Below are 15320 nucleotides of genomic sequence, written 5' to 3'. Positions count from 1 at the left end.
GGTGGTAGATTACAGATATTTTACATTTTCATCTTTATGATATTTGGTTTTATATGTATTTTATGCAATAAAATATGCTCCTTTTACAATTAAAAAAATTAACAATCCAAATAAGTCTAATAAAATTTAGTGAACCTCAAGTTAGAGGACATAGTTGAATAGATTCATTCTTTGAAAGCATCTTCGCAAAGAGCTATAGGTCAAAGAAGAGGAGCTCAGATTCAAAATTCTCTCTAATTTCAATATGCTCCCAAACAGATAAGCCTCCCTGGCACTGCAGGATTATTACCAAATGCCAAATAGCGAAGCATCTGGAAAAAGACCTTGACCAAAAGGGGGAAATGGTAAATACAGATGAGTTTTTATGGATAAGAGATTTCAAAGTAAGTTGGCAGGTCGCTCCAGAGGTTAGGTTTGTACATGTCTCAGCAGGATCTCATTGACTGTCACAGTAAACAGTGCCTCCAATAGTGGGGCTCCTGATGACTCTAGAAATATCTAGACAGTATAAACAGGACAGATATCTCAGGAATTAGGCACCCTGCCAGAAGACATAATTTTGGAATTCATGCTTCCCATGTAACAAAATGAGACATGTAACAAAATGCTCTTCTGCCCCTTTTCTTTGAACCTATAATCAGCACTATACTTGATAAATATATGACCTGAGTCTTAAATCATTGGTCCCTCCATGTGCCAATTAAGGCCTCAATCTCAGCAGCGTTGCAACACATACACTCCAATTCATTGGACTCACCGAGGACAATTAACAATGAGATGATGATGAACAACCATCTCAAGGAACAGGGTCTGCATCTACAGGCAAGACAGTTCCATCTAACTGTCCCATGGGGTCTAAGCCCCCTCTCATTTAGAAGCCACTCTGCTATCACCATACCAAAATCCTCAAGATTGGGGAATGAGCAATGGATTAAAGTTAACTTATTATTATTCGACTATAGACTTATTTATTCTAGTAATGGAAGAACTCTTATCATTAACATAAAAGCAGTGGCTACCAGAGATTCTGAGGGATGAGAGAAGGAAAATAGGGTAAAATGGGGGCATTTTTGTGACATTGGAGTTGACACTGCAATGATGAACAGGGCCATTGTATATTTTGTCATACCCTACAAAATTGTGTGGGATGAAGTCTAAACTATAATGTAAACTGTAGTCCATGTTTAATAGCAATGCTTCACTATGGGATCATCAATTGTAAGAAATGCACCACACTAAATGAAAGATGTTGTTAATGTGGGAAAATGTGGGAGGGAAAGAGAATGGGGCCTATGGAAATCCTTTGTATTTTTTATGTAACATTTATATAATCTAAAGTTTTTTTAAAAATAAAAATATTAATTGAAAAAAATGCTACCCAGTAATATTTGGGCCAGATTTGCTCTCACATTTGTTTTCTTGGAGTTTCAATGTATTCCATGGTTTACTTTTACATTTCAAATCGACTTCAATAAAGATCCAAAGATAAGCATATATTGCTCTTTCTTATCTTTGTACTTTTCTTCAAGTAATTTAAGTTCCATAAATTGAAAATTTTGACATTTGTGTCCAACTAAATTTAGGAAGTAGTCAGTTCCAGCGATGAACATCTGCTTTCCAAGCAAATGATTGTGCATACGAATTAAAAACAGACATCATGTAAACAGTAGACAAAAGAAACAATTAGACATAGTGGTGGCTGTTTGGTTTTATAATCCCAATGACAGCATATGGATAAGCTTCTAAAGGTCTACAATGCCAAGCCTGGGAGAAAAGCCCATTGGTACCCCTTTTTCCCTTAGTTAGTCAGAAAATAGAGACAGTCTCCATTCAGGGATAGCCAGAGGCACTCATTGTCAAGTGTCCTATGGCTAGCTCTTCTCTTCAATCCAATTTTTTTAACAGGGCCCAGAAATACTTACCCAGAACCAACAAGTATGCTCCATTAATTTTCAGCAAGTTAAACTGATCAGTATTTTAACTCACAGTCCAGAAACCATCACAATTCATAGACACAGGTTTGAATTCCTTTATGGAAATAATACGAAAGAATCCTAAGCAGTTACAATCAACCCAACAATGCAACAAAATTTCTTTCTCTTCATTAAAATGAATAAGGGACAAAGGAAATTAAAGAATTAATCCTCAATGAGCCCAGACTTGAGTGAATTTACAGAGCAAACAGAAACAATAGTGAATTGAAAATAGTAAGTAAGTGCCTAAAAAAAAAAGGCACACTGAAAAACCATACTACATGTCCCAAATATTCATTCTTGTGTTGCAATGCAATGGGGGTGGGAATGGGCAGCATGCAAATGAAGCAAGGGTTATAAACAAAACAAAACAAAACAGCATGAAGTAAAAAACTAGAATTTAAGCCAATAATTTTAAACAAATAAATATAAGAAAAATATCAATAAGTAGATAAAACGTGGTGTTTACAGATTTAGATTAGAAAATTATTAATGAAGAGGCAAAAATTTATAGAGTATTTCAAAACCATATCCCATTTGACCTTTAAAATCCAGAGATGATAAAATGTACTACAAACATAAAAATATTAAAAATCGTAGTCATTATTCAACTTCCCCATCCTGCCTTCTTTTCCTTCAGATTGATTAAAAACATAATGGAAGAAATTACTCATTAGATCATGCCTTCCAAGGTTTAAATTTTGTTTTACTAAAATTTGATAGAAATTTGCTCAGAAACCTAACAGATACAAATTTGGAGAGAAACTATATGACCTCTAACCTTGTACAAAAATAATTAGAGGGAAAGAAGATGACATGATGAATACCAATATCCTAACCAATTTTACCAAGCAATCTTAACCTAAGGACCAGGCATTCCTGCATGTACAAAGGAAGACAATGTGTTCATGCCTGAAACTACTAATCCAATCAAGCCCTCTAACAGGACTCAACAGGACCCATTACCTGGTCAATTATTTCAAGTTGTAAAAAGACACAAGTCAATAGATAATGCAGGGAAACAGACTTGGCCCAGTGGTTAGGGCGTCCGTCTACCACATGGGAGGTCTGCGGTTCAAACTCTGGGCCTCCTTGACCTGTGTGGAGCTGGCCCATGCGCAGTGCTGATGCATGCAAGGACTGCTGCGCCACACAGGGGTGTCCCCCTGTAGGGGAGCCCCACGCACAACACCCCGTAAGGAGAGCCACCCAGCGCGAAAGAAAGTGTAGCCTGCCCAGGAATGGTGCCGCCCACACTTCCCGTGCTGATGACGACAATGGAAGCGGACAAAGAAACAAGACGCAGCAAATAGACACAGAGAACAGACAACTGGGGGAGGGGGGGAGTTAAATAAATAAATAAATAAATCTTTAACAAAAAAAAAAATAGATAATGCATGCAAGAATCCACCACTAGGTATAAGCATGAAAACAGTGCATAAGCTAATAACTCTGAGTCTAAGAAGTTTGAACCGTAATTATGTACTGTATATATATCTGCCAAAAAATGGGAAGGGAAAAACAATAAAATTAATGATCAGAAATTAAGTCAGTTCTTCTCCTCCCACTCTGATTTTCCCCTGGTTAAAAGGGGCCCTTGAAACTGCACTAATTTACTTCTATTCCGATTTTTTAAAGAAAAAATTACATAGGTTTAAAAAAAAAAGCCAGCTTTTCATATGTTGAGTCAGTATGTAAGTTCTTATTGTATATTTTCCTTTTTAATACCAGAAGTAAAAATGGACAAGTAACTGACAAATAATCTATCTGGGAATTTGAAAAGTGGCCTTGCAAACACAGAGAAAAAGACTAAAATAGCAGAGAGGCCAGAAAGCCATGGTGTTGCCTAAAAATACAACAGTTTTCTGGTTAAACATCCAAGTGATAACAGAGACTGCTGTTCTATATGTAAATCACATAAATCAAAACGTGGGATGGGACCAAAAGGTTCATCTTGTACATGGATGGGGAAACCAAGCTTTGACCAAAAAGTTCATCTTGTACATGGATGGGAAAACCAAGCTTTGACCAATCAGGAGATGCACTTCAGAATATCAGCTAGCTGGGCTATAACTGCATGGAGTAGAATCCCTATCTGCAAACCATTAGTCAGAAGCTGCCCCTCTCTCACAACCCTCACAACCCCTAGTTGTGAAAAATAAAAATGCCTCCAGATATTAGCAAATGTTCCCAGGGACTGGGAGAAAGGGGTTTAGGGGTCACTATCATCATTAGTTGAGTGCTCATATGCTATCAAAATTGCACAGCATTTGTGTTATGGAAATATTTTCACTGTGCAAGTAAAATTTAGGCTGTAGTTAAAGACAGAGAAACTTGGTTTTTGATCTTCTCTGACACCTATGGAAGAAAAAAAGCCAGATAGGTTGACTCAAAAAAGCACATGGGAGCAAGGTAAAGTATGTGGGAAACAAAGGCATGTTGTTTCCATGGAAGCAAGTTACTTCCTTGACCACTGAGTCAATCTATCTCCAGTGTAGGCATCACAGTTAAGACCACAGATTTGTTAGAATTGTTTGCTTTGGTTCAAAAGCGTTGTTATTGGTTTTGATGAATGTTAAGCAGTGGAGGCAAGTAATGAAGCATTGCGGAGAGCATATCAGAAAGAATATACCTGTATCAGTTTGGGCTTTAGGAGAGCATATTGCTGCTGCATTAGATCCTTTGCAGTCTGAGGAAGAAGAAGAGATTGTTCTTTTCTCAAGGGAGGAAACGGCTATGAATGATACAGGTAAAGACAGGAACTTGGAGGAGGATCAGGAAGAAGAGGAGTTATTTAAAGTTAAAGACACAAATCCGTTCTTGACTAAATCCATGTCGGAACTAAATATTTCTAAGGCAAACATATATCCTAATTTGACTCATGAGGTTCCTTCTGCACCTCCAGAACCTGGAAAAGTTCCTAGTGGACTTTTCTCTACGGACATGCCTTATGTTCGTAGCAGCTTTAAGCCAAATCCTGTGCCTGTTACTCCATTAATGAGGTGTCTTTTATCGGGATCTAGTCAAGGTGAGCCTCTGGCTATGCAAGCTGTAACAGCTTTTCCTGTAACTATTCAACAAATTCCTCCTGATGCTCAACACCCACAAGGGGGAATTTATGCTCATCATGAGCCTCTTTCTTTTAAAGTATTAAAGGACATCAAACAGGCATGTACTCAATATGGCACTCAGAGTCATTATACTATTGGATTGGTGGAAGAACTTGCAAATACCTACAGGTTCATACCTTGGGATTGGGACATGCTGACTAAAACAGTATTGAGTGCTGCTGAGTTCTTACAATTTAAGACTTGGTGGACAGATGAAGCTGCTATGAGAGAACGACGAAATAGGGCTCAAGATCCACCTGTTAATATTACTGCTGAACAATTGCTAGGCTCTGGAGCTTGGACAGGTATTGAGAGGCAGCTTCATTATGATTATCAGGCTGTTAATCCAGTGAGGCAGTCATGCTTGGCTGCATGGAGAAGGATTACAGCTCCAGGAAAGCCTACGCAGTCTTTTGCTAAAGTGATTCAAGGTGTTAATGAACCTTATGTGGAATTTATTGCCAGACTGACTGATATGCTTACTAAGACTATTGAAATTCCTGAAGCTAGAGAGTTAATCCTGCTAACGCTCGCTTTTGATCAAGCTAACAGTGAGTGTAAGAAAGCTATCCGGCCTATTAAGGCCGCAGGTGGGTCTGTCCTTGATTATATAAAAGCTTGTCAGGACATTGGTTCAACAACCCACCAGATGGCAGTGTTAGCTTCAGCTATGAGAGGAGGAAATAACCCAAAAAAGAAAGGGAATTGTTTTAAGTGTGGAAAAATTGGACATTTTCAAAAGAATTGTTGGTCCTATGTCAATCAAGCAGGTAGAGGACCTCGTACTCCATCAAAAATTTGTCCAGTGTGCCATAAAGGATATCATTGGGCTAATGAATGTAGATCAAAAATAGACTGGAAAGGCACACCTATAAAATCGGGAAACCGCCTTGCAGGCCTAGCTCAGGGCCCTCAGACAAAAAATATGAGCCTGGCCGACCAATTTCCTGTCAGCAACGGTCAGTATCATTCATCCCAGTCTCAGAGCTAAGAGCGGCTACTCAAGGTAGTGCTGCTGTTGATCTTCCATCTACTGAGACTAAATTGATAACTTCAGAGGGAGGCATTCAAACAATTTCTACAGGAGTAAAAGGGCCTTTACCTAATAATACAGTAGGCATTGTAGTTGGAAGAAGTAGTTTAACTATGCAGGGATTGTTGGTGCAAGTAGGAATTATAGATAGTGATTTTACAGAGGAAATAAAAATAATGGTTCAAGCTGTTAATTCTATTCAAATACAAAAAGGACAACGAATTGCTCAATTATTATTGCTTCCTTATAATAAACCAGCTACTCTTCCTTTTAAAAGGAAGGGGGATTCGGATCAACTGGAAAAAATATGTATTGGCAAACTTTTGTAAGTGATGGTAGACCTGAAACTACAATTAAAATTAATGGAAAACTGTTCTTTGGCTTAATAGATACAGTGGCAGCTGTATCTATTAGAGCTAAACATTATTGGCCTCAATCCTGGACTTTGCAGAAAGTACCTACAGTTTTTACTGGAGTTGGTACAATGACTGATGTCTATCAAAGCACTAATATTTTTGATGTCTTAGGCCCTGATGGACAAAAATCTACTTTACAACCTTATGTGGCTGATGTGGAAATTAATTTGTGGGGCCGTGATTTGTTAAGTCAATGGGGTGCTTTCATTCATATTCCTACCTTATTGGAGCAGGCTAAAACATTATATATGGATATGAAATATAATACTAGAAGTAAAGGGGATAGGAGGGGAATTGGATTTCCTTCCAGTTCATCAGATCCTGAACGAGCAAATTTATCTTAGGGGCCATTGAAAGAAAGGGCAGTCCCATACCAATTACTTGGCTTACTGAAGCACCAGTATGGATAGATCAATGGCCCCTAACAGTAGAAAAATTAAATGCCCTACATAGTTTAAAGAACAGTTGGAGCAAAAGCATATAGAACCTTCTAATAGTCCTTGGAACTCTCCGGTATTTGTTATTAAAAAGAAATCTGGAAAATGGAGACTCCTGACGGATTTAAGAGTTATAAATAAGGCCATGAGTCCTATGGGAGCACTACAACTGGGAGTTCCACAACCATCTATGATTCCAAAAGATTGGTCTCTTATTATATTTGATTTGAAAGATTGTTTTTTCACTATTCCTTTACATCCTGCTGATAAGGTAAAGTTTGCTTTCTCTGTGCCTTCATTTAATAATCAGGCACCTATGCAAAGATATCAGTGGTGTGTTTTACCTCAGGGTATGACGAATAGTCGAACCATGTGTCAATTATTTGTACACCAACCTCTTCAAAAGTTATGTGATCAATTTCCTGAAGCGATGATTATCCATTATATGGATGATATATTATTCGCTCATGCTTCTGATGAAAAATTACAGCAATTATTTGTTATGGCAGAAAAAATTTTACCAGAATATGGGTTACAAATAGCTCTGGAAAAAATTCAGAAAGAAGCTCCATTCTCTTAATTAGACATGAAATTGGCTAAAGGGTGTATTACACCTCAAAATGTGCAAATTTGTAGAGATAAATTAAACACTCTTAATGATTTTCAAAAACTTTTAGGAGATATTAATTGGATTAGGCCTATGTTTGGAATTCCTAATTAAACATTAACTCATTTATTCCAAACTCTGCAGGGGGATTCAGACCTTACTAGTGCACGTTCTTTATCTGCGGAAGCAGAACGAGAATTAAATTTAATAGAGGAAAGAATTTCACAAGGACAGTAAACAAATTTACCCTGGAAAAATTGTAGATTTAAATATATTTTCCACTGTGCAATCTCCCCTAGCTTTACTGTGGCAGGAGGGAGTTTTGGAGTGGATTTTTCTACCTAATAATAAACAAAAGAGATTACAAACTTATCTACAAAAAATCATTAATATATTGGCAAAGGGACATGTGCGCTTAATGCAACTTAAAGGGTCTGATCCTGATCGCATTATTTGTGAATTATCACAGGAAGAAATTCATCATTTATATTTAACCAGCCCTCAATGGCAGATAGCTATCAGTAACTTTCAAGGTGTTATTGATAATCATTTTCCTACTTCAAAATTACTTACTTTCTTACGAAAAACGACTTGGATATTACCTAAGACTATAAAATCTCTACCTTTAGAAAATGCATGTATGGTGTTTACTGATGGCAGTAGTAAGGGAAAGCAGCATTTGTTACCAAAGGAAAAGAACAGGCTTGGCAGACTCCATTCACGTCTGCTCAGCGTACTGAACTTGCTGCCATCATTAAGGTGTTAAGAATATTTAAGGAACCTTTGAATATTGTCTCTGATTCTGAATATGTATGCCTTACTGTCAAGCATATTGAAATGGCTCATATCTTTGTTACTGATGAATTATCTCAACTTTTTGCTGATTTGCAACATCTCATTAGATTAAGACAGCATCCTATTTACATTACACATATACGTTCTCATACCTCTTTGCCTGGTCCTATGACAGCAAGTAATGCTCAAGCTGATTTATTAATGGGGTGTTTACAAAGTGCTCGTGATTACCATGCTTTAACTCACATTAATGCTAAAGGCCTGTGAAATAAATATCAAAAGTTAGCAAGACTACAAGCACAGGAAATTATTCATACTTGTCCGACCTGTGGACCACTAACAGCAGTGCCTTTTCAGGCTGGAACTAATCCCAGAGGCCTGACTCCTAATCAATTATGGCAGATGGGTGTTACTCACAGTCCATCCTTTGGTAAACTACAATATGTTCATGTTTGTATTGACATTTATTCTCATTTCATGTGGGCTACTGCTCAAAGTGAGGAATGGTTTCATCATGTTCGTTCACATCTCTGGTCTGCTTTTGCTGTGATGGGATGCCCTCTAAAAAATTAAAACTGATAATGGATCCTCTTACATTAGTAAATCCTTTGCTTCCTTTTGTAGGAAATATGCTATTGAACATGTTACTAGCATTCCCCATAATCCTACAGGTCAAGCTATTGTTGAAAGATGCCATCATACTCTCAAGACTATGCTTTTAAAACAAAAAGGGGGAGATGATGGTATGATATCACCTAAAGATCAATTGGATAAAGCTTTATTTACCTTAAATTTTCTTAATGTTTATGATTCTATGACACTGGCTGAATGTCATTTTGGACATTCTCAACATCCACAGAAATTGCAGAATCTGAGAATCAACCAGTATTTTGGAAAGATGTTTTAAGTAATGAATGGAAAAAAGGCAGAGTTAAAGTATGGGGGTGAGGTTATGCCCTTATCATTTCAGAAAATGGAGACGAAATCTGGCTTCTGGCAAAAAGGATTAAACCTAGGATTGAAGAAGTGGAGTCTTCTACACATATGGATCCTACTGATAGTAAGTGAAACCAGCAATGGTAATGGTAATTACACATATTGGACTTATATCCTTAATCCCCCATTACTTCGAGTGTTAACCTGGAAAGATCCTTCTTTTCCTGTTTATTTGAATAAAACTCATATATTTCCTGGACCTGTAGATGATAGGTTACCACTTAAGTCACGAGAAGAAGGACAAAGGATTTATAATCTTCTTCTTCCATTTGATTTCCGACCTCTTTGCATTGGCAATCGCCCACCATGTATGGCTGTGAAAAATAGAACTATGATCAATTTTAGCCATAATACTACTAAATCTTTTGTAACTTTATTCCCATCCTTCAATACAAAGAATATAAGTATACAAGTTATAGTTGTCCTACGAGGAATGCTGGTGATATGCAAAGATGGTATGAATGCTATATGGAAAGAGGATCTGCCATTTTTAATGATTCCTATGGAATAGTTTGGGAAAGTGCCCCTATGGGGAATCCCAACTAATATAAGGGCAGATTTATCTGGTATGGTTTAAACAGCAAAGGACAACAAGTTAGTAATGTACGATATCTTATCCATGAATCTTTGTTTCTTGATGAAAAAATAATTTTTACTAAAAATAATAGTGATTGGAAAAATATAGGGAAATGGGTTCCTTTTCCATGGTGCAATAGCACTGGAGTCCATGATCAAAAACAAATATGGAAAGTCTTCTTAGGAGTGGCATCTACTTCTGAATGGAAAGGTAATAAAAGTATGGATGGACAATATTTACATTTAGATCAATTTCATCATTTTCAATCATGTGTCAGAGATCCATATGTGTTTGTGGTAGGGAAGGCTACTATAATGCTTTGTTCTATAAGGATGGCGCTTTGTATACTTGCCTGTCTGAGAATATTTTACAAAATGGATATATTATCACCATGGCTCGCCGAAGACGAGGAGTGTAGATCCCGGGGAAAATGAATCAGATGTGGCAGTCATCTCCTGAGAGTCATCTTCTTTTCCACCTGGATCAAGGACTGTTGAAATGATCTAACAGATTTTTGGGACTTCTCATAGCTGGCATTCTTGGCCTCATTGGTGTCATCTCTGCTGCTGCCACTGCTGCTGTTGCATTGCATGAGACGGTGCAAACACAGCAATACGTGTGTGACTGGCACAAGAATGCAAGTGAATTATGGCATAGTCAAGAGCATATTGATGAAGGTCTTCATGACAGAGTTAGTGATTTGGAATCTGCTGTTTTACACTTAGGAGATGAAGTTTATAATTTGAATTTGTTAAGAGGATTGAAATGTGATTGGAATGAAAGTAATTTTTGTATTACTCCTTTGGATTATAACAGTTCTATGTTTCAATGGAATAAGATCAGAAACCATTTGTTAGGACACAAGGGAAATATGTCATTAGAAATTGAAGAATTGCAGAAAAAGATTTTAGAAATGTCTCATAATCAGATATACGTAGATAATGATAAGGACATCTTTAATGATTTGATTTCACATTTAAATAAGTTTAATCCTGTTGATTGGTGGAAGTCTCAGCATTTCTTATCTGCCTTAGGAATAGGGATATGTGTATTAATCCTGTTGCTCATGGTTGTCGCTTGCCTGGGTAAAGGTGTTTGCCAGAGATTGCACCGTGTGGACACAACGGGACAGGCTAATAACTTAGTACTTGCTAAAACACTACAATAGTACCCCGAAGTCAGTGAGCTTGGCTGGTAGTCAGTGACGGGTAAGACCCCCTGGGGGGCAACCTAAGACAGGCACCGTTACCCTGACTAAAACAAAAAGGGGGAAATGTGGGAAACAAAGGCATGTTGTTTCCATGGAAGCAAGTTACTACCTTGGCCACTGAGTCAAACTGTCCCTTGTGATTATCGGTGCGGATCACAATCATGGCTGGGGAAGTACACCTACAGATGGAGCAATAACATGTAGAACAGAACGACCTGAGTAACAAGATTTATGAGTATAGTTACTGATTTTTATAATAGTAGTTCCAGTAAAGTTTGTTGGTGTTCATCAATCACTAGTTAATATAGAATGAGGTAAAGGTAATAGGTAAATTGATTTTGTGCTGAATGTCACGTATGTTAGGGGTATATATACTAGCCCCTCGACTCAACAAAGTTGTCTGATGAGCTTGTGAAATCAATGCTCTCAGATCCCCTGAACCCAATCTCTCTTTGTCTTTCATTCCCGATACCCTCAGGTCACCGACTCCAACAAAAGTAGGCAGATATCTTTCTTTGTTCAAAAGTCAAAAGCTTGACTGTTCAGTAAAACAGTTTGATTTACCAAGGGCTATATGCTTCCTTGGAAAAATTATCAGGCCATGGTACAAAAAAGAAGTGGAATTTTACAAAGTTGTGGCTCTGATAACTAGGAGGATAAAGGATGAAGATGAAGTCAAAGCGACAAGGAGGTAGAAATGCCCGCTCTGCTACCACCAGAAGCCAGCCCAGCGCTTGCGTTCAGTGGGCACACAGAGCAGGCTCATGTGGCCCACGCCCTGCGGAGCTGATCAGGGCCCTCTTTCTCAGTCTCTGAGCGTGGACTGCTAGGCGGCTCTCAAGCTCGTTTGCAGTAAAATCCAGCACTTTCTGCAAACAGGTCAAATCCGTGGGGAAGCCTACTTTGCCAATTCCAGTGACCTCTCCATGACACACACTCGGCAAACTTACTACTGCAAAAGTGCTGCAAAAGTCTCAGAGAAACGACTCGGACGGGGCAGGCCCACACGCTGCCACGTCCTCCCAAGATTCCTAAACTCAGAGCTCACTCTTAAGGGAAAAGCCTCCTCCTCCCCGCCTTGTAAACCTTCCTCCACAGGGCGGAAAAGCCACCGCCGCGCCAGCACTTACTTGCGCCCAGGGGAGTGGCAGCCAGCTGGGGTCCTCGCTCGGGCGGTCCTTCCCCGTCGCCAGGGGACTCGTGCAGCTGAAGGGATGCCATGCCCTGCCCCTCTTCGTCCCCCAGTGCAGGAGCCTGGGCCCGCAATCGGTCCAGGGCACCCAGGCCTGGCACCTCAAGCCCGTCCGCCACCTGGGCCAGAGGAGAGTCCCGCGAGGCGGGCAGGAAGGGCGTGTCCAGCGGCGAGCTCGGAGGGGACAGGGAGGACAGCGAGGAGCGGGAGGACAGGGAGGCCAGGGACTGCGGGGTATCCAGGGACCGCCGCGGCTTGCCGAAGCCCGCGTGGCCCGGCGAATCTGAGAGGGTGGCCTCGCGCCCCAGGGCGTCGAACGGCAGCAGGTCGAAGCGCAAGGGCTGGCCGCCCTCGGCCTCGGGCTTCTCGTACTGGGGAAGGCCATAGATGTCGGTGAAGCTGACTGAGCTCAAGGAGCCCCTGCTGGAGGCCAGCGAGCCCCGGCTGGAGGCCAGCGAGCCCCGGCTGCTGCCCGAGGAGACCGTCAGGGTGCTGGCGGACAGGCTGGAAGGAGAGGGTGCCGCCACCTGAGGAGAGTGGCCTGGGCCCAGGGCCGCACACCGCCGCCCTCCACCACAGAGCAGAGGGGCGAGAGGCGTCAGCGCCCTGGCCTTCACTGACCTTCCCTTGCTTCTTTTTCATGTTTTAAAGACACCCAAAAGCGTGCACCCTTACAAGGACCAGAAAGTGATAGACATATCAAAATTCATTCACCTTACCTGGCTAATTTCATTATCTTTAATAACACCTTTCTTGAACTTTCCAGGTAGCTGCTTTTTAATTCTACCTGATATATTAGGTAGAAGTAAAAACATGTATCAAAATATTAAGTTATATCCTGTTTTTGAGCTTGTTTTGTACTCTCACTTTTTAAAAAATCTTATTTTCTACCTCCTGTTTCTATTGATATATTTTAGGTTTCCTAAATTGGAAAGCATGTAGCTGATTCCAAACACAGGGGCTTTTAAAGTTTTTATCTTCACATAATATATGTAGAATAGTGAAACTCTTTCTCTTATGCTAACCTGATCTTAAATTAGTAACTCTGTGTTTCACTAATTTCTTCTGTAATTACCATTTACTATTACACTACCTGCAATTTTTCTTTCAAATCTTCATGTATACTTTATTAGTCTCACTCTAGAGTGAAATATGACAAAATATGTTTTAAAAGTCAGTAAAACATTCTTATAATTTGAACTTAAACATCCAAATAACCTCTCACATTAAAACTAGAGAAGGGAAGCTAAATTAGCTCAATGAATACGGTGTCCGCCCACCGTATGGAAGATCTGTGGTTCAAACCTTGGGCCTCCTTGACCCACATGGAGCCTGCCCATGCACAGTGCTGATGCGCACAAGGAGTGCCCTGCCACGCAGGGGTGTCCCCCACATAGGGGAGCCCCATGCGCAAGGAGTGCGCCCTGTAAGGAGAGCCACACAGTGCATAAGAAAGTGCGGCCTGTCCAGTAACGGCACCGCACACACGGAGAGCTGATGAAACAAGATGACACAACAAAAAGAGACACAGATTTCGGGTGCCTCTGATAAGGATAGAAGTGGACACAGAAGAACACACAGTGAATGGACACAGAGAACAGACCACTGGTAGGGGCAAGGGGGAAAAATAAATAAAAAATCTTAAAAAAAATAAATAAAACTAAAGAACAACATTGGTGGAACATAAAATGCTACAAATGCAGTGGAAAACAAGTTGCCTGTTTCTCATAAATTTAATTAAGGTATGACAGAGCAATTCCAACCTTAAGTATATAAACACTCAAAAAATTGAAAGCAGGAATTCAAACAAATACTTCTATACCAATGTTCTTAAAGTTATTATTCACAAAGCCAAAAGATATCATTAACAGAGGAATTTATGGATAGACATACTGTGAAGTATTGTTCTGACATTAAAAGGAGTAAGTTCCAATACATACTAAAATATGAAGAAGATACCTTGAAATCATGTTGGGTGATAAAAGCCAGAAACAAATTAGCAAATACTGTGGGATCTCATTAAATGAAATACGTGGAATATGCAAATCCATAGAGACAGAAAGTATATTATGGTACACAAAGACCACCAGAAGAAATGGTGGGATGAGAAATTTCTGCTAAATGGGTGCAGAGTTTCTGTTTATGGTGATGAAAACATTTTTTATAATACATGGTAATGATAGCAAAACACTGTGAATATAACTGGTTTGTGTATTTGAAAGGGTTTAAATGGCAAATTTTTAGATGTGTATATGTTACTAAAATTAAAAAGTAAAGCTAGGAGGAACTTTGTGAATCATCTAATGTAGGGAAATTCCCCTTTAAAAAAAAAAATTGGACCTGAGAAAAATGAAACTTGCATAAACCCTTTTTGTTGGCTAGTAAGAAATGGATAGTACTCCTGGATCTTAACAGGATACAGACAGGTAACTAAATAACTTAAGAAGGAAAACACAGAATGAGTTCTTTGCAAATGACTTTCTTAGTAGGCAGCCTCTCCTATTAAGTACAGAATGCACTGATAACACATTTCTAACCAACAAAATACATCAAAGTTGATGGAATGTCACTTGCAGGATTGGGTTACAAAAGCACCATCACGTCAGTCACAGGGACTCTCTATATTGCTCATTTTCTCCTTTTTCTCTCTTCCTGCCATCCTCAGCTGCCACTTCTTGAAAACACTTGGGCAATCTATAAAGAACTGAGAAATCAACCAACTAACAAACCCAAAACCTTGAAAATATATCATCTAAGCCCCCACAAGGGACGGATCTTAAATTAGTGACTCTCAGTGTTCCATTAATTTACTCTATAAATATCATTTAGTATTACAATACCTGCAATTTTCCTTAAAATCTTCATGTATACTTTATTAGTAACACTCAGAGTAATATATGACACAATTCAGTAAAATATCCTAATAATTTGAACTTAAACTATTGGCTGCCAAAGCCAACAGCTTGAGAAATCT

General features: G+C 39.3%; 1 pseudogene; it reads right to left on the bottom strand.

Moving 5' to 3' along the window:
- The window catches only part of LOC131277251 (protein WWC3-like), an 80579-nt pseudogene that overhangs the window by 10719 nt on the left and 54540 nt on the right, over positions 1 to 15320 (bottom strand).

This window comes from Dasypus novemcinctus, chromosome X (assembly GCF_030445035.2).
Source record: "Dasypus novemcinctus isolate mDasNov1 chromosome X, mDasNov1.1.hap2, whole genome shotgun sequence".
In the NCBI taxonomy this organism is placed as follows: domain Eukaryota; kingdom Metazoa; phylum Chordata; class Mammalia; order Cingulata; family Dasypodidae; genus Dasypus; species Dasypus novemcinctus.
This window is presented reverse-complemented; position numbering and strand designations above follow the sequence as displayed.